This window comes from Oryctolagus cuniculus, chromosome 15 (genome assembly GCF_964237555.1).
Source record: "Oryctolagus cuniculus chromosome 15, mOryCun1.1, whole genome shotgun sequence".
NCBI classification, from domain to species: Eukaryota; Metazoa; Chordata; class Mammalia; order Lagomorpha; family Leporidae; genus Oryctolagus; species Oryctolagus cuniculus.
In genome coordinates, this window is record NC_091446.1 from 16,358,000 (window position 1) to 16,363,047 (window position 5,048).

The following is a 5,048-nucleotide window of genomic DNA, read 5'->3' on the forward strand; positions in this document are numbered from 1 at the left end:
ATTTGTGTAACTGAAATCTGTACTCCTTGACTAGCATTTCCCCCTCTCCCTAGCTCCAGCTTCCCTCATTCTACGCTCTGCTTCCTTGAGTTTGGCTATCTTAGAATCTATGTATAAATGAGGTCCTACAGTATTTGTCTTTTCTCTGTCTGGCTTATTTCACTTAGCACAATGTCCTACAAGTCCGTCCCTGTTGTTACAAGCAACAGGATTTCCTTCTTTGTAAAGGACAAATAATATTCCCTTTTGTAGAGACACTACAGTTTCTTTATGCATTCATCTGGTGATGGACATTTAGGTTATTTCCATTATTGGTTATTGTTTGACAGAATTCAACACCCTTTCATGATAAAAACTCTCAACAAATTAATACAGAAGAAATGCACCTAACCAAGGCCAGATATGCCACGTCTATGGTTAACAGTAAACTCACTGGTGAACAGACAGCTCAACTTCCTTCCCTTACGATTAGGAAAAAGCAAGAGTGCTGACTCTTGCCACTTCCATCCCACAAAGCACTGGATATCCCAACCAGAGCAACCAGGTAAGAAAAGAGAGAGAAAAGTCATCCAAACTGCAAAGGAGTAACACTGTCTCTGTTTGCAGATGACATACATGGTCTCATATCCAGAAAACTCTATAAAGACTATACCACTAATCTGTATGAACTAACAGGCGAATTCATGGTGAATGTTATGGCACAGTGGGTTAAATTACCACTTGGGATACCTGTATTCCATATCAGAGTGCCTGGATCAGAAAGTACCAGCTACTCCACTTCTGATCTGGTCAGGTCCTGCATGGATGGCAGATGATGGCCCAAGTACTTGGGTTCCTGCTACATGCATGGGAGACTCAGATGGAGTTCCTGGCTTCTGATGTTGGCCTGGCCCCGTCCTAGATGTTGCAGGCATCTGGGGAGTGAGTCAGCGAATGGGAGACTGATATCTTTCTTTCTCTCTGTTTCTCCCTGTCACTCTGCTTTCCAAAATAAATAAATAAATCTTTCAAATAATCACAAAAAGAACTAACAAATGAATTGAGTAAAGCTGCAGGATTCTTGAAAAACCAAGAAACAAATACAGTTACTTAAAGAATATGATTAAAATTTTCTGGTTGTAGTATTATGACACATCTAAATTAATAGCATTTTGGAGGTGAGGTTTAAGCTGTACCACCAGTAAGCAAGTACTATAGAATTCAATATTGATTTTTTTAGAAAAACAATTGTAAATGTTTGTGTACAGTTAGTTTATAAGGTTCATGCATTAGTTTCTTAGTAACAAAGTACCACCAATCTGATGGCTTTCTTTTCTCTTTCCCAGTTCTGGGGAACTTAAGTCCAAACTCCTGGTGTCACCAAGGCTGTATTCCCACCGAGGCTCTGGTGAGGGATCTGTTCTGTTTCTCTCTCAGTTCTCATGGCTTCTGGCAATCTGGGCATTCTTTGGTTATGGTAGCATGACGTCAGTCTCTTTCTTTACATAGTCTCACCTTCTGTGTTACTGCGTCTCTAGGTGTTCACATAACCTTTCCCCCTTTTGTATCCGTTTCAATTTCCCTCTTTTACAACAATCATCAGATCTACCCTAATTAAGTGTGAATTCATTTTAATTATGTCTGTAAAGACCCTATTTCCAGATAAAGTTACCCACTGAGGTTCTAGGTGGACACGAATTTTGGAGGGACACTATTGAACCCAGTACGGTTTCCATTTCATCATCTATGAAGTGGGAATCAGATGGCTTATTCATGTTTGGTTTCAGCATAATGGGTACATTATTATTCTCCAATAAGACTCATTCTTTGAGTCTTACTCCAAGATCCAATAAGATCTGGAAGCCAAACTCCTGGAATTACTTTTATATAACCTGAAAATTATTCAACAAGGAATCTTTCTTCATGTACTTTCTTCAGATTAGCATTGGAAAATACCTTGGGAAATAATAGCAGTTACCAGGGATTAGTGGGGAGAGAAGGAAAAATAGGAGAGCATAGGACATCTGTAGGTAGTGAACGAGCCTGTATAATACAGTAGTGGAGAATATGTGTCACTGTACACTAGTCAAAATCCATAGAGGGGCCAGCGCTGTGGCGTAGTGGGCTAAGCCTCCACCTGAGGCTCCAGCATCCCATATGGGCACCAGTTCTAGTCCCAGATGCTCCTCTTCTGATTTAGTTCTCTGCTCTGGCCGGGGAAGGCAGTGGAGGATGGTCCAAGTGCTTGGGCCCCTTCACCCACATGGGAGACCTGGAAGAAGCTCCTGGCTTCAGATTGGCCCAACTCTAGCCATTGTGGCCATTTGGGGAGTGAACTAGTGGATAGAAGATCTTTCTCTCTGTCTCTCCCTCTGTCTGAAACTCTACTTCTCAAATAAATTTAAAAAAAAAAAAATCTATAGAACATATAGTGCAGAGAATGACCCTAATGAAGACTGTGCACTTTGGATGACAATGATGTGTCAGTACAGGTTCACTGATTATAAGTAATGTACTACTCCACTGTTAGATGCGGAGAGTGGGGGAGGCTGTGTGTGCTCGGTGGAAGGAGGTATATCACAACTCTGTATTTTCTACTTTTCTGTGAATCTAGAACTCTAAAAAGCAAAGTCTATTTAAAAACATTCAGTAAAGGCATTTAGCACTAGATGTTCTACATGTTTTTGGACTATGAGGGAATGAAATCAGAAATCAATAGCAGGGAAAAACATGGGAAACTCACAATATATAGAAATTAAACAACACACTAATAGCAAATGGGTCAAAGAAGAAACCAAAGAAAAATCAGAAGAGAGTTTGAGGTGAACAAAACTGAAGACCCAACATATCAAGACTTATGGGATGCAACAAAACTAGTGTTCAGAGGCACATTGCATAGCTGTAAATGCCTACACTAAAAAAGAAAAAAAAATCTCAAATCAATAACCTAAATTATATGTTAAGAAACTGTGAAAAATGAACCCTATAACAAGAAGGAAGGAAACTGTAAAGATTAGAGAATCAGTAATGAAATGGAAAATAGAGAAAATCGAAAGTTGGTTCTTTGAAAATATTAACAAAACTGATAAGCCTTTAGTTAGAGCAAGGGGGAAAAAAAGGAAGACTCACTCAAATTACTTGAATCAAACATTATGAACAGGCATTTGACATACTGGTTAAGACAACTGCTTGGGATGCCTGCTGCCCATATTAGAATGCCTGGGTTTGAGTGCTGGCCCTGTCCCCGATTCCAGCTTTCTGACAAGCACACTCTGGGAGGCAGCACGTCATGCTCAAGTAGTTGGGTCCCTGTCACCAGCTTGGGAGACCTGAATTTAGTTTCTGGCCTCTGGCTTTGACCTTGACAGCCTTGACTGTTGTGGGCATTTGGAGTGAACCAGCGGATGGGGGATCTGTCTGTCTCTCTCAGTGGCTCTGCCTTTCAAAATAAATTTAAACAAATTTAAGTAGAAACATTACTGACCTTATAGAAATAAAAGGGATTATTAAATAATACTATGAACAACTATAGGTCAGTGAATTAGACAATTTAGATGAACAAATTCCTAGAAATCCCCATTGCCATAAAGAAGTACCACAAACTGGAGGGCTTGAAACAACAGAAATGTTTCTTGCAGAATTCTGGAGGCATGAAGTCTGAAGGGAAGGTGTCGGTAGGGCTGCACTCCCTCTGAACACTCTAGGGGAAGATCCTTCTTGGCCTAACTTCCAGGGGTTGCCAGCAATTCTTGGAGTTTCATGGCTTGTGGCAGCATCATGCCCATCTCTGATATACGGCCATTTTCTCTCTCATCTTGATCACATGTACAAAGACCCTATTTCAAACAAGATCATATGCGTGGTTCCATTGTGGGAAGACACTACTGAACACAGTAAGACACACACTACTGAACTGAATCAAAAGAGCAATAGGCTTCTGAATACATCTGTAACAAGTGAAGAGACTCAATTAGTAACTGTGGGGAGCAACTCGGACTAGACTAAGTTACTGGAATTAAGACTTATTCTATGCATCTGCTCTCCCACAATATGGTGCTGAGAAGGGAGAAACAGCTTCTACACAGCTGCCTCCAGTTCAACCAATAAACTGTAGGACCTGCTCCTGATTGGAGGAGGGCAGCGTACTCGGCGTGTGGGTAGCCGAGTTGGGATTGGCGGAGGAGGACTATAAAGGAGGAGAGAGATGGCATGCATCAGGAACATCTAAGGGGAACATCTATCTGAAGGAACACCTGTGCAGCCCCCGAGAGAGCCGGCCGGCGGTGTGCCGCTCCCCCGCGGAAGTGGGGAAAGTGGCCAGGGGGAACCGCCCTTCCACGGAGGTGGAAGGGTCAGTAGCCAACCCGGGAAGAACCAGCAGCAAACCCGGGGAGGGCCGAGCAGACGAAAGAACAGCGCAGGGTCCTGTGTCGTTCCTCCACGAAGACGGGGAGCGACATAATGGTGCCGTGACTCGGATATGAAGCCTAGGCAGGGTTCAGTGTCGCTCCTCCACGAAGAGGGGGAGCGACATAATGGTGCCGTGACTCGGATAGGAAACCTAGGAGGGAAGAAACGGGAAGAAGTGGAAAATACCGGAGAGAGAGACTAGCAAAGAGCCTAGGGAAAAGCCGGACAAAAAAGGTGCTGGAAGAAGCTATCGAAAGCCTAGGCATAGACTCGGATACGGACTGTGGGAAAGAAGTTAGGATTTAAAGTGAAAGCAAGAAGAAACTTAGACTCAGATACGGACTGCAGGTTGAAAGTGAAAGTGAAACCTATAAGAAACTTAGACTTGGATACGGACTGTGGGGAGAGGCCAGGAGAAATGAGGGAGGAATATTGTTGGAAGAAAACTTAGGGAAATATACCGGGTAGAGAAAAATGTTAGGGAGGATGAAGCCGCGAGTGCAGGCCGAGGCGGAAACAGAAGCCATCTTGGAATTCTTCAAGTCAGCCCGGGGAGCAAAAGGCGAAGATCTGGAACCAGAGGCAGAGACTTGGGCCGCCAGGTTGGAATTCACCAGGTTAGTCCGGGGAACTTGGATTGAATGCTAGTGGCGGAAACG